At 49.9% G+C, this 15,515-nt stretch overlaps 1 protein-coding gene and 1 long non-coding RNA gene across 3 annotated transcripts in view; both read left to right on the top strand.

Moving 5' to 3' along the window:
- Window positions 1–15,515, top strand: part of LOC147029664 (activin receptor type-2A-like) — a 176,856-nt gene that overhangs the window by 10,479 nt on the left and 150,862 nt on the right. The window lies entirely within an intron of this gene.
- On the top strand, window positions 1,490–9,169 carry LOC147029665 (uncharacterized). Of its 2 annotated transcripts, none has more exons than XR_015056006.1 (2): window positions 1,490–4,365; window positions 4,402–9,169. It is a non-coding gene; the product is annotated as an uncharacterized LOC147029665 (long non-coding RNA). The 2 variants fall into 2 exon arrangements; XR_015056007.1 differs by having other exon boundaries at window positions 4,456–9,169.

The raw sequence follows: 15,515 nt of genomic DNA on the forward strand, positions 1-15,515 counted from the left end.
GTGGTACGCTGTGGCCAGCAAATCGAGGGTAGCAAGCGAGACGATTTCACCTCAGAAAATAAAAGGAGGGAATAAAATAAAAGGGGAAAAAATGATTTATTAATCCTAACTAATAGCCCATCGCAACGCACTCTCTGCTATCCCGCTAGACAAAAGGTAGGGATCTATTTGCACGTATATTAATGGAATAACTGACTCAGGACAACTGTATGTTGTATGCATAGTTCCGAGAACCGTAACAATATATATATATATATATATATATATATATATATATATATATATATATATATATATATATATATATATATATATATATATATATATATATATATACAGTAATCCTCCGTTTCTCGTGGGGGTTACGTTCCAAACCTCCCCGCGCAAAGTGAAAATCCGCGATGAATGGACGCCTCCCCAAAAAATCGACTCGTCTGGTCTCGTCGGTTTGGCAGTGATTCGGTTTGAGGTGACGGAGATCGACTAGTCCGGTCTGCTCGGTTTGGCAGTGATTGGGTTTGAGGTGCCGGAGATCGACTCGTCTGGTCTGGTAGGTTTTGAGGTGCTGGGTACGAGCAGTGCTCGTCCAACGGCGGTAAACCTTTTTCCTTCCCGAAGCATATATCGTGCACCTTTACCTTAACCTTCTCCTGGATCGTCCCAGGATCTTTCTCTGGCGCTTCGGTTCCTTGCCAGAAGCCTTAGAAGGTGCAGGGCGTTTGGGCGGCATCGTGAGGCTTGGAGAAAAAACGTAGAAAATATTCGAAGTTCACAAGCGAAACTTTGTCTCGTGCGTTGTGTGACTGGTCGAGCACCACGCGTTATAATTTATTGCTTAAATAATTTATATTTTATATATTATTACCGCGATGTACCGGGGGAATCCGCAGAAAAAATTAGTTACGTTCCAAGGGAAAACCCGCGATGAACCGGGGGAGCGATAGGTGAACCGCGATGAAGCGGGGGTTGACTACATATACATATATATATATATATATATATATATATATATATATATATATATATATATATATATATATATATATATATTGTTGTGGTTGACCAAATTCGCAAACCACCATTCAGGTCCCTTAGGTGAGATATCTCTGTAAGTATATGTGTAGTTAGGCCCAAACCCGTTGTTTCGAGGGAATAAATGTCATTCAGTCGGGCTGCGACTCTTCAGGATAGCCGTTTTTCTTTTACTATCTTTATTTTGGACCAGCCGCCATTACTACCACCACCAACCACGTCTCAACAGCCATCACACAACAACTACCAACCACAACGCCGCTTCACAACAACAACCACCAACCACAACGCCGCTTCACAACAACAACCACCAACCACAACGCCGCTTCACAACAACAGCCACGACCTTTACCGTCACAACTCGCCACCATCGCATCACCACCATTCTTGCGCCACTTGTGGGCACCGATGCTGGACTCGTGCAGGGCGCGCACCGAGCAGCGTGTTCAGAGACATCACAGACTTTCCGAAGAAAAACGGATCAAAAACGACTCACGCCCACTTCTGTTCCGTCCTATCGGCGAGCTGGGGCGATTTGGCCCCGCCTCCAGGGCGTTGGAGTGAGGACGCTATATGCAAATTCATGGATCAAAAAGCATTCACGCCCACTTTTCCTCGGTCCAATGGGGAGCCAGTTTGAGAGGTGAAGGGTCGGAGGCAGAGGGTCAAAGGTGAAGGAGCGAAGACACGGGGCTTATATAAACGGCTGCGTTCATCAGTAAAGAAAAGTTGAGAGTGGTGCGTTGGAACGAGTTGTCGGTGGAGCTGGGAAGAAGAGTCAGAGTTCGGAGGGGAGAAGTCAAGAGTGAAGAGTTGGGACGAGCCAAGAGAGGAGACGGAGAGGGCGATTAGACGGAGCTGTGGAGAGGTGGCGGCGGCGAAGGCGGACGAGGGGGTGCTCGCGTCGGTGCCGGGAGCTGCAGAGGGAGAGGCCGGCGGCGCGACCGAGGTCGAGGTGGAGACGCTCGTCGCGGGACCCGAGACAGGGTGATATCCTCCTCCCCCCCGAGCATCAACAACCCCCTCCTGTTTCCCCCCGCGCTGAGATAGTGCGACAAGGGGGCCCCTTTCCCACCCCCTACCAGACACTGTCCGCGAGGCCCGCGGAGTTGAGGCGCCATCGCCACTTTGCGTCTCGTCATCAGACGGGTAGGCCCGACACGGTCTCGGCCCCAGGCCCGCCTACCCCCCTCATCCTTGAGGGTGGTTCTTTTCTTTTGCTCTGGGAATATGTGTTGTCGGCGCCGTCTGTGAAGTAAAATTGTTTAAGTGTTGCCGTGTGCTCGGTAGTCGGATAGCTCTGCATTGTGTTTCTTCTTTTATATTTGCTTTTTGTGTAATATTGTGTTTCTTCTCCTTTTACATGTGCTTTTGGTGTAATTGTATATGTGTGCTTCCCGTTCATCGCGAAATAAATGTGAGTTATGTTGAACTGTTTTCCCGCTTCGCTTCATCTTTTCTTTCATTGAATCTCCATCTTGCTTCACGTAAAGGGTTGGTCGTGGGCTAAAACGCCCGATAATTAATCGAACCGTCGAGGCCGACGAATAACACCGCTCGGTTATCCCGATAGGTACGGAACGGGTCGCTTAAAGTGGCCCGTGTCCGAAATCGATCTGCGGCGAGGTGCGATCGCCCGGTCTACCCTCCGTGTGGGTACTTAGGTAGGTCGAATTTGGCGAGCAACCCTATCCCACGCGGGGGCCGATTGGCACGATCGTGGTGAGACCGAAAGGTCCACCCGTGACTAGTTCCCGGCGTTAGTCCGAGAGGGTCACGACTGGATTGTCCGTCCGGTGGGCGACGTTCCGCGATTCGAGTTACGTGGCCGTTCGCACGCCGGCGGGCGCGAGAAACCGCAACACTGGTGTCAGGTCGTGCGATATAAACCCATCGCCCTCCTCGCGGCACTGGTATCGGAGAACGGGAAAACGGGCTCTCCTGTCTCCGGCTAAATTCACGGGAATCGGTCCAGGGGTGAGAGAAGCGACCCCCGATTCCCTCCAAATTACGAGCGAGCGAAATTAACCCTTTAAGAGAAGCAAGATGGCGTCTCAAGGCGAGCGGGAGCCGGGGGTATTAGAAATGGATGTAGAATGTGTAGAATCCATGGCTCAGGATGAAATCCCCGTGCAGGAAATGTTGGTTGTACAGGAAAACGAACTCGCCCAACTGAACCCAGAGCCCGAAATAGGTGCGGCAGCGGCCGCGGTGTATGACACCTCCCCTCCCCCTCTCCACCAAAACCCTTCCCCAACCCCTGCCGAAACGGCTCACCCAAGCGCACCCGACATGGCCCAGCTATTCACCATGCTGGCAAAGATAAATGCGGATATGAAAAACGAAATGAAAGGCATGAACGAAAGGATGGATGCGTATACACAAAAGATGGAAACGAATGCGCATGAAATTATAAACAAAATGAAAGGCATGAACGAAAAAATGGATGCATACACAAATGAAATGAAAAACGAAATGAACGGAATGGAAACAAACATGAAGGAAGAAACTAAAAAGCAGCGGGGTGAGACGCAGAACATGGGCCGATGCCTGCAGGCGGGCATGAAGGCCGTTAGCAGGGAGCTTAAAATGGCGACTCCACGTGTGGGAGCGAACGAGCTGGGAGGGGGTGCAACGGCTGTCGGGCCCGCGGTGGAGGCGGGTGACAAAATAATTCGGGGGCGTGTTGGGCGAGGGTCGTGACGATGACCGAAAGGGAAAAATTAAATGAGGAGACCAAAACGTGTGAGACGAGACACGAGGTGACGACAAAGGAAATAAAAATAGTGGAGACAAGGGAGGTAAAGGGTGAAGAGTTGGCAGAGACACGGGAGATGGGAACGATAGAGGGAAGACTGCACGATGAAGACGGGGTAAGTGACGCACACACACACGGAGGTAGTGGAGGACAATGGGGGTGAGCTGGTGGACTGGGTGGAGGCCCGGTGCGAGCAGCGGGATAGCCTCCTCCAGGAACGAGGGGAGGGAGTATGCCCCCTTGAGGCGAGTCACGACCAGGTGGGTTCGGTCGTGCTTTGCGAGTTTGAGGGGAGGAGTGCTGTGGACAAGTGCACGGAGAGCTTGGGGGGTATAGAGGCCCCGGAGACCCTTGTGGGGACACGAATCCCCAGTGTGGTTGTCCCTGTGTGTGTGGTGCAAGGCGTGAGTGCGTCCCCGTGTGTGGAAGCGACCCCGTGTGTGAGTGGTGTGGTGGCGATGGTGCCGGAGTACGTGCTTCCCAGCATGCCGTGTGTGGATGAGGCACCGTGTGTGAGTGTCGCCGTGTGTGTGAGTGAGGCACCGTGGGTGAGTTCCCCCGCGTGTGTGAGTGAGGTACCGTGGGTGAGTTCCCCCGCGTGTGTGAGTGAGGCACGGTGTGTGGATGAGGAACCGCCGGTGAGTGCCCCCGCGTGTGTGAGTGAGGTACGAGTGAGTGGAAGGCCGCGAGTGAATGGAGCACCACGTGTGAGTGGTATGGTTTATGCAAGGGAGACCGTGTGCGTGAGAGAGCGGTATGTGAGGGAGATGTCGGTTGGCATGCGGGAGCACGCAGCCGCGTCTCCCGGTGTGAATGTAATGGAATGGAGTGTGAGCGTCGTAACACGCGGGAGTGTGCGTGTTGAATGGAGACGACGACGGCGACAGAGGAACGAAAGCCGAGTAGCGGCTGTAGTTGTTTCGGGGATCGTGCCGGGTTCACCCAGCAGTGAGCACGAGGTCCGTGCTGTGCAACGCACGAGGCCCCCACGTGCTCGCTTGCGAGAGTGAAGTCCCGGTCCGGAAACGCATGCGGTGGATTTGCCGATCCCGCGGATGGACAAAGTTTAGGCAGGATTACGGATTTGGACCGGACGGGTTCTCCACGCGATCGTGTGTGTTAAGCTCCAACGGGCAAAGCACATGTGTTTGCGTGGGGAACCCCTCGAGACGTGGGGCTTGTGTTTTTTTTATGCGCACGGTGACGTCATGGCTGCACGTGGGGTTGGAATCCGGCAGGAGGGGTATCCCTGCCGGATGGTACCGTCCAAGGAGGGACGAGGTACACGTGCAGCTGCATGACGTCACGGGCAGGTGCAAAGTGCGCGAGCTGTGTTCCCGCGCTGGTGCTGCACAATTAGAAAAAAAGAAAGAAAAAAAAAAGCAAGCCTCACTTTCGGGTGCACAGGATTCCTGGGCAAGGGGTGGAAGACCCCCTTAACAGGGCACAGGATGGAAACTAGTTAGGGGGAAGGGTTAGCATAGCTAGACCGGCTCCATGGGGCAGGGGTAAGTCCTCATGGGGCCCGTGGAATGGATTAGTTAGAGGGATTTAGATGAGCTTTAGGTGGGGAAATAAAATGGATTTATGGGATGATTTAGAAGACAGTGACAGACTTGTGAATGGGTAGAGGGGACGTAGCTTAGCTACGTAGTGTTAAAAGGAACGTGCTGTAGTTCAAGGGACGACGTGGGAGCACGAGTTAGTTAGGGGATGTAGTTAGAAGGATGGCAGAGTTCAGCGGTGAGTGTGTTGAAGAGTTGTTGGTGAGTTATGAGGTGAAGACATGTTGAGTGAGTGAGGCCAGCGGGTCTGTGTGTGTGGAGTGAATGGGGAATGCATGGTGCGATGAGTGATTGGGGGGAGGAGTGACTCCCGCCCAAGGGACCCCGGGGTCAGTGTAGAGTGAGTTAGGGGGTTAGTCAAATTAACAAAAATGGAGGTTGTTTTGTTGTTGGTGGGTGTGTAGGCTCGAAACCCGTTTGGAGGGGTGCAGGAGCCCTGTTGACAGGCTGGGAGCGTGGTGGCGAAAGGTGAGTATCGCTGAGTGGGTACCCCGGGCACCAGGCTAGTCGGCCGTGGTAGGCCAAGGGCCCATGGGGGGCCGGGATAGCGTAGTGGGCACGGGTGCGCCTGCTTGGTGCGGGGGCCCGGGGCGCCATTAGCCGCGTGGGCAGTGTTGTGGGCACGGGTGACCCTCGGAAAGGGGCCTGGGAAGCCAGCCTGCCACGTGTGCGTTTCAGGGGAGGTGCCATGGGGGGCACTCCCCGGTGTTAGGGAGCTGGTAGGCTCGGAGGCAGTGTAGTGCCCGGGGGTGCCATAGCGGGAGAATCGGCAGAGGGTCGTGACTGCCAAAGGGAGCCACGTGTCCCAGCCATGAGACCGTGTGAGGGCACGGAGAGAAAATTGGGGGGCGAGGCCCGAAATTGTGAGGACACCAACACAGGCGACGGGAATCTGGGTTGTTAGAACCAATAGTTTAAGCGAGAGGCGCTTGTTGAAAGCCCCGGGGTAGTTTAACAGTTAAATGGTTAGGGTAGATAGGAAGTGTACCCCTCCGCACCATCCATCCCCTCACTCTCGTTGTGGGCCGCTGGACCCACTTTGTGTTATAGATCGCTGAAGTCTGGGGAGGCCATCCTGAGGCTTCGTTGGGCCTCGACACAGGACGTTAGCTCTCCCTTATTCCCCTCCGGGAAGGGAACGTAGGGGTTGGGAGTAGGCTAGGTGACAGGATAGGTTAGCCGAACAAGGACGATAAAGGGGGTTAGGGGACGATTTATAGTGGGGAAGTAAAAATAAAAAAAAAAGTTGGGGCTAAATTGGGGTTTGGACAAATTAAGGGAGTGGGTATGGACAGTGACAGGCAAAGGCAATAGGTTGGGAGGGAGACCGTAGGGTAGGTCCGAGCCCGCCTTCCGAGTGGCCAGCACCACCGCACTCCCTCCACCAACCTCCACTGAACGGCAAAGGCTGGCCAGCTTCATCTGCTGGCTGCGTTGCTGCAAGGCAGAGGCTGGCCAACTTCATCGGCAGCTGTTTTCTGCAAGGCCTGTGCTGGCCAGTTCGTCTGCTGGCTGTGTTGCTGCAGGGCCTGTGCCGGCCCACTTCATCTGCCGGCTGGCTGTTTTTCTTCAAGGCCTGTGCCGGCCAGTTCGTCTGCCGGCTGTGTTTGCCTGCAGCGGCCTTCTTCTGCAGGCTGTGGTTGCCTGCTCACCTTTGCCATGCCATGCCCACTGCCCCTGTTCACCAGCCCCGTTCAATTTTTGCTTTGCCCCCCCCCCCTGTTCATTGCCATGTGCGCCAGGATCAAGGCAACAGTTTGCAAGCTGCAAGAACTGCCCTGTTGGCAGCTACAACACGGGCCTGCAGTGGCGGCCCGTGCACTGTGTTTGCGTTCAGTTCAAACCATTCATCCATCCATTCGTTGTGTTCATTGCGTGTGCCACTTGAGCTGGCATGGAGACTACGTTTGCGCAGCCCATGCACCGTTGTGGTTCACTGCGTTCAGTTCAAAAGGGAAGGTCTTGGACTGCGTGTGAGCAGCCGGCCACGTTCCCTGTCACCTGCATTATTTGAGCCAGAGACTGCATGCGAGCAGCCTGGCTCCCTGCTAACTGCTTTCTTTTTGCAGAGTTCATAGATCCTGGGCCATGGTTTAGTGTAAAATTTGTAAGTTAAGGTTAAGATGTACTGTAAATATGAGTGCGCCCCCGGCATGTCTGTCCTAGCGCCGGCAATTTTATTTAAGTCGTCCGTGTGAGTGAGTTTGTTTAGGTAGTTACTCAGCGCTCAGGTTATTTATTTTGGGGACACGAATACCATGAATGTCGCACTCAGGGATCCGTAGGTAAAATGTACTAGGGGAAAACTACACATGATGGCACACGAAAATTTGACGACTCGGGACGAGTCTGTAAAAAGGGGAGGGGGTAGTGTTGTGGTTGACCAAATTCGCAAACCACCATTCAGGTCCCTTAGGTGAGATATCTCTGTTAGTATATGTGTAGTTAGGCCCAAACCCGTTGTTTCGAGGGAATAAATGTCATTCAGTCGGGCTGCGACTCTTCAGGATAGCCGTTTTTCTTTTACTATCTTTATTTTGGACCAGCCGCCATTACTACCACCACCAACCACGTCTCAACAGCCATCACACAACAACCACCAACCACAATGCCGCTTCACAACAACCACCAACCACAACGCCGCTTCACAACAACAACCACCAACCACAACGCCGCTTCACAACAACAACCACCAACCACAACGCCGCTTCACAACAACAGCCACGACCTTTACCGTCACAACTCGCCATCATCGCATCACCACCATTCTTGCGCCACTTGTGGGCACCGATGCTGGACTCGTGCAGGGCGCGCACCGAGCAGCGTGTTCAGAGACATCATAGACTTTCCGAAGAAAAACGGATCAAAAACGACTCACGCCCACTTCTGTTCCGTCCTATCGGCGAGCTGGGGCGATTTGGCCCCGCCTCCAGGGCGTTGGAGTGAGGCCGCTATATGCAAATTCATGGATCAAAAAGCATTCACGCCCACTTTTCCTCGGTCCAATGGGGAGCCAGTTAGAGAGGTGAAGGGTCGGAGGCAGAGGGTCAAAGGTGAAGGAGCGAAGCCACGGGGCTTATATAAACGGCTGCGTTCGTCAGTAAAGTAAAGTTGAGAGTGGTGCGTTGGAACGAGTTGTCGGTGGAGCTGGGAAGAAGAGTCAGAGTTCGGAGGGGAGAAGTCAAGAGTGAAGAGTTGGGACGAGCCAAGAGAGGAGACGGAGAGGGCGATTAGACGGAGCTGTGGAGAGGTGGCGGCGGCGAAGGCGGACGAGGGGGTGCTCGCGTCGGTGCCGGGAGCTGCAGAGGGAGAGGCCGGCGGCGCGACCGAGGTCGAGGTGGAGACGCTCGTCGCGGGACACGAGACAGGGTGATATCCTCCTCCCCCCCGAGCATCAACAACCCCCTCCTGTTTCCCCCCGCGCTGAGATAGTGCGACAAGGGGGCCCCTTTCCCACCCCCTACCAGACACTGTCCGCGAGGCCCACGGAGTTGAGGCGCCATCGCCACTTTGCGTCTCGTCATCAGACGGGTAGGCCCGACACGGTCTCGGCCCCAGGCCCGCCTACCCCCCTCATCCTTGAGGGTGGTTCTTTTCTTTTGCTCTGGGAATATGTGTTGTCGGCGCCGTCTGTGAAGTAAAATTGTATAAGTGTTGCCGTGTGCTCGGTAGTCGGATAGCTCTGCATTGTGTTTCTTCTTTTATATTTGCTTTTTGTGTAATATTGTGTTTCTTCTCCTTTTACATGTGCTTTTGGTGTAATTGTATATGTGTGCTTCCCGTTCATCGCGAAATAAATGTGAGTTATGTTGAACTGTTTTCCCGCTTCGCTTCGTCTTTTCTTTCATTGAATCTCCATCTTGCTTCACGTAAAGGGTTGGTCGTGGGCTAAAATGCCCGATAATTAATCGAACCGTCGAGGCCGACGAATAACACCGCTCGGTTATCCCGATAGTACGGAACGGGTCGCTTAAAGTGGCCCGTGTCCGAAGTCGACCTGCGGCGAGGTGCGATCGCCCGGTCTACCCTCCGTGTGGGTACTTAGGTAGGTCGAATTTGGCGAGCAACCCTATCCCACGCGGGGGCCGATTGGCACGATCGTGGTGAGACCGAAAGGTCCACCCGTGACTAGTTCCCGGCGTTAGTCCGAGAGGGTCACGACTGGATTGTCCGTCCGGTGGGCGACGTGCCGCGATTCGAGTTACGTGGCCGTTCGCACGCCGGCGGGCGCGAATACCGCAACAATATATATTAGCGATACCCGTGCACATGCACGGGATAGCAGTACAACATAGCTGGTAGCAGACGACAGACCGTGCACGGGGAATGACAAAAATACGCATTGTGCAAAATGCATGTGGTACTATGGAACGCCAAGACTTCCCAAACATTGTAGGCATGTCCGCTAAGTGCCACAGCAATTTCATAGGGATCGTGTGACGGCGAGCCGAGCTTTTAGTGTGCAAGCTTGGTATTATAATAGAGATATATATATATATATATATATATATATATATATATATATATATATATATATATATATATTATTGTTTCAGCCAGGGGTACTGAGTGTATTATGAGGGGGTTAATCCCCGTTTCTCCTCGGAAGAGCCAGACCTGGGGCCACCGCTCACAGCTAACTTTGTGGTATGGTAGGTTGTTTTGCAACCACGAATGCCTATCAGTTAACTACAAGTTCCAGTGTCCACCGTATAATTTTCCCGTTTAACCAGAGGTCACGTGGCTTCCTTAACAGGGAGCGTGCCTTCGGCAAAGCACCAATGTTATCTTGATTAGATGTTTATTAGGGCAGCTGAGTGTTTACCACTGGTGCATGCCGACTTTCACAGGTCAATTAGTTTGGTTTATTAATAAGGAATTTATTAAGAAGGAAAAAATAAATAAACAGAACTTTTTATTTCCTTGTGGTGAAAATATGTAAATTCCAATCAATCAAAATGATCTCAAACAAATAAAGAATTAATCAGTCATTGATAGAAAAACAAACAAAGAGCACATGCTTATCACTCTGACTTACTTGACGATTAAACATGAGAGAAGGGTACCCAGCAGATCATTCAGGAAGGAAGAGAAATCCGGTCTCGCTCACCAAGTAGAAGTCGTCGTGCGTCAAATAAAACGTCCCAAAATGTGTGAGCGTGCCTTGATCCACAGCCAGCGCCCTGCCTTGCCGTGCACCAACTCGCAAACAGGCTTGAACACCAATCGATGTCACGTCTTCACCCCCAGGAACCAGGAACACCAAGAATAAGGTACGCCAAGAGCAGGTCTCGGGCAGAACCAGCATTAACGGTCTAAGCGTCACCCACTGTCAGGAGCCACCAGGAGCTACAACCAATGGACAGCTATGAGGCACTGTGAGGTGCTGTGAGAAGCTGTAAAGCACTGTGAGAAGCTGTAAGGCACTGAGGCGCTCTGAGAAGCTGTCACCAGCGATCAGATCTGCAAGGCTGCAAGGCCGTCACAAACTGTCACAAACTCAACTGTCGCCAGCTCACCAACCGTCTGACTGGAACTGACTGTAGTTGAAAATAGCTGTTTACCAACTGTCACAAAAACGGTCCTCTTGTCTTTTTTATAGGTGGCCAGGCTGGGCGCAGCCTCAAGCAGTCTTCAGCCAAATCCACCTTGCCTATTGGCACATTGTTACATGTGACAAAACCGCCAATCTCGCGATCATTCCTTCCTTACGATGCCATGCTTGTGGTGCTGGACGAATGGCAGAAAGCAGCCATTTGCCAATATTACCTAGCGAAAACGTGAAGCGCTCACAAAACGTCAGTGAGCAATTATCACCTCAATGTTCAGCCCTATACGAAAAAGAGCCAGTTAGCGTCCATAGAGCTGCTGAACGTGGTGTTAAACGTCGATGGAAAAAGGTGGGCGTCGAACGTCGATGGAAAAAGGTGGGCGTCGAAAGTCGATGGAAAATAGGTGGGTGAGGTAAATGATCCACAGCCGTATTTGACCATCACAATAACTGCTCAGGAAAAGCCCGCAGTGTGCTTAATCAAATGTTCTGCAAGTCAAAGTGTTAATAAATCGTTCACCTCCAAGCCAATGGGTCCTGAAGGAAGGGGGTAGACGAGCCTCCGTTGGGCTAACGGCTATCTCGTGTGCATGAATGTGTCTGTCGCAAAGAGAAAAAGGCCATCCCATAAGAAAAGGAATCTATTTTATACCCTTCTCAAACGCATCAAAGTTAGAATCCCACCAGACATGGGGATAGGTCTATCCTGGACATGCATTTAGGGAAATAACTGTCTGAGGACCTAAATGTTTAAATGCATTAGTCGGATCCGAGTCTGAAATCCATAACAATAACAATAACAATATATATAAATAACAATATATATATATATATATATAATCGGATGAAAAAGGACGATTTGTGACTTTAACCTTTGAACTAATGACGTCAAAATCAATAGGCTTCTACTATGTGACAACCACTACCAAGTGGTTAGGTTTTTTGAAGATTGGAGTAAAATTGTGACATTTCAGCGATTGACATACAGACAGATAGCCAGACCAACAAATATACTCGTAAATCTTCAATTTTGAAAGCAACAAACAAAACAAAGCAATGTAAATAAAATAGAAAGTAATCTGCTTGTAAAATATTTAAAAGGGAAAGGAACAAATTTATTGATTTGTGTGTGCACTGCGATTGTACACACATAGTGTAGGTTTATGGTTTAAAATGCACTTCATCTCAGCAACTTGGCCAAAAAGAGTTGAGGAATAGTAACAAGACAATTAATGCTGTTTTAACAGATGTAATACTTTATTTATGCACCTGCCAGGTAGAATCGATTACTGTGCTGTTTGATAAAGGGTGAAGAGAGTGCAGAGAAGGTAATTGCAGGCAATTAATTGTAATACCTTTTGTAGTCGAGGTTTCAAGAAAAGAATGAAAATAATTTTAATAAAGGCCTTGCAATAATTTGGTCTCCTTTATATAAAGTAGCATGCATTTTGATGATGTGCTTTACAAATCAACTGGTTAAAATGACAAGAAGATATGAACTTTTTCATATTTTGAGCTTTTCTAAAATAATAGAAATCCACACCCTGCCATCCACATCATCGAACTAGAACGGGCACTCGGTAGAGCGCATACCTTCGCCGCCGCTACTTTTTTTCCGGGCACATTTGAAAAACGTCATTTAAAAACGTCCATGACGTCACAACCATTAGTCCGATGGACGTCAAATTTGGTGTTAGACGTCATTGAGGGCAGTCCAACAAAATGGAATGATAAACACTGAAAAAAATCGAAAGTTTAAAAATGACGTCATCTTGTGACGTCATTTTGACGCACTTCCAATGACGTCACTACCAATCGCGGACTACCATCCTGAAAGCTCTTATTTCACGGAACATTTTAACGTTGGTTTCATGTCAATAGCTCTATTAGATCTGAAGTTATGCCTACAAGTATATTTTGACCTTGAGTGTGACCTTGACCTTGACCATAGAGTTAATTTGCAAAACCTGTTCATAAATAAGCAGATATTTTGGTACTGATCATAATGCCTGGATTTGGGACAATTTCCTTTACAAATTACATAGATATTTGAATGTAAAATATCAGGACATTTTAGCCACAATTGAAAAACGTTATGTTCAAACGTCAATGACGTCATAACGGTCAGTCCGAACGACGTCAAATTTGGTGTGTGATGTCCTTAAGGTAAATCCTACAAAACGGTATGATCAAAACTGATGAGGTCGAAAATTGAAAATTTACGTCATCTTGTGACGTCATTTTGACGCACTTCTGATGAAGTCACGTCAAATCTGACACCACGTACCCGAAAGGTATTTCGTCATGGAACAATATGGCGTTGGTTGCATGTCGATAGCTGTCTTATGAAGGAAGTTATGCTCAAAAGTTTGTTTTTTTACCTTTTCATGACCTTGACCTTGACCTTTGACCCGATCGCTCCCAAAATCTAATCAAATCGTCCTTGGATAATCACGAATCATCCCACCAATTTTCATGCAATTCGGTTTAATACTTCTTGAGTTATACGAATAACAAACAAACACACATTTTCACAAATCAATAAATACACAGCGACCAAAACATAACCTTTCGCAGAATGCGAAGGTAATGATGTTCAAGGTTGGCATGGAAGTGGACAACGCATCGAACAGAAGGCGCTGAAGCTAGGATATCCTTGAGATATGTGCACTCACCTGAGCTGTCCAGCCTGTGTTCAAATCTCTACTCAGCTATAAGCGGTCATTCTGGTGTTTCCCATGCAGGGTGAGGAGGCATCAAATGTGTGCTGGTGCATCTGAAGGATGTTAACCTGGAGGTCCCATCTGTCAGCACTGGATGTTGGTCGATGTTAAAGATCCCATGATGTCTTGTGAAGAGTAGGTGAGTTAACACGGGCATCTTAAAGGAATTTCAAATTCTTGACCAGACTGGGTGCTGGGTTCAATGTCCAGGCAGTTCAATAACTGCTAACCACCAAACATAACTATTGTCCAGGAACTACCTTGACAGCATGGATGCTCCATCAAGAGTACAGTGTATTTGAGTGATTAAGTTGAACAGGGTTCAATGATATGCCTGGTGTTAGTGTAATGGTTAGGGTGGTGGGCTTGGGTCCGAGGATCCTGAGTTCAAATCTCACTCGGCTGTTGAATTAAAACCAGGTGTGGTTGACTCCGTCTGTCATCCTTCCGAGGTTGGCAAAATGAGCGCCAGCTTGCTGGTATCCTGTGGCGGAGTGGCGACCTGTCCAGGATTGTGCCCAATAGCCAAGGAGACTGCTTAGGCAGCACCAACGCTCTGCACAGAGTATAGTCCCAGTGGATGGATGGTTCACTGATATGAATGATTTTTCTTGTGCAGTCTGTGGCTGCTGGTTGCATCATTCATTCAGGGCACGGCTATGCCACTGATGCAACACCCCTATTACCAGTACACTGGTACTCATTTCATCAACCTCGGAAGGGTAACAGGCTGAGTCAACCCCACCTAGTGTTAATTCAACGGTCACAGAGACTCAAACTCTGAACCCAAAAATCCCAAGCCTGCCACCATCACCGTTAAACCAACACTAGGCTTGTATTATGAATGAAAGAGTGAAATCCATTTATATATAATGTTTATAAGTGGTTGATTCACATTAGTCAATGTGCACTATGACACACTTATAAGTCGTGGATCATTGATGGTTCATGTGACAATTAATATTGTTACAAAAATCACTATTTTTTTAGATTTCACTGTGATGTTGGGCTGGTAGGACGACGGCCTTGGGCTGAGGCCCTCGAGATACGCACACTCCTCTCCAAGCTGTCTAGCTCGGTTTGAATCTCGACCCAGCTCTAAACTGCCATCCTGGTGTTCCACAGGCAGGGTGGTTCATCATTGTTTGTGCCGTTCCTCGGATGGACGTTAAACTGGGTGTCCTAACTGCTAGCATTAGTTGGTGTATGTTAAAGATCCCACGGTGTCCTTCGCAAAGAGCAGGCGACCTATCACTGGCACCATGAACAAATTACAAATTCCTGCCCTGAGCCAAAACATATGGCACTGCATCAGCAGCATAGCCATGCCCTCAGCCAATGAAGCTACCCGCAGTCTTGTGCAGCATATGAAAGGAGAAAACTGATTTTTTTCATTTTGATGTCCCATAATTATTGTCTATAAGAGTTAGAATTTAGTACATACACAATATTATGAACGAGCAGAGACCCGTGGGAATTCCACAAAATGTAAAATGTGACTTCAAGTCCCCATCTCTCCCCTCCCCCCCTCACAAACCACAAGTCCTCACCCTCCCCCTCCAAACCCGATGGCATCAATGCCCTCCTCACTCCAAGTCTTCAACCCCTCACCCCCAACCACAACTCACCCCCTCCCCACCCCCACAAAGTCTTAACCACCCCTCCCAACTCTGTCCCATATTTTCACTACCCCTATCCCAAGTCCTCACCTTCCCCTTCCCCTTCCAAACTCTAAGGCAGCAACTCCCCCCACAACTCTCTGTCCCATCTTTGCACTCCCCCCTATTCTAAGTACTCACCCCCCTTTCCCCCTCCAAACCCAAAGGCAGCAATCCGCTCCACACTCAAAGGCTTCAACCTCCCCCCCCCACCACAACTCTTCACCT

The sequence above is a fragment of the Eptatretus burgeri genome, chromosome 3, assembly GCF_056783735.1.
Source record: "Eptatretus burgeri isolate ZD-2024b chromosome 3, Ebu_testis_v1, whole genome shotgun sequence".
NCBI classification, from domain to species: Eukaryota; Metazoa; Chordata; class Myxini; order Myxiniformes; family Myxinidae; genus Eptatretus; species Eptatretus burgeri.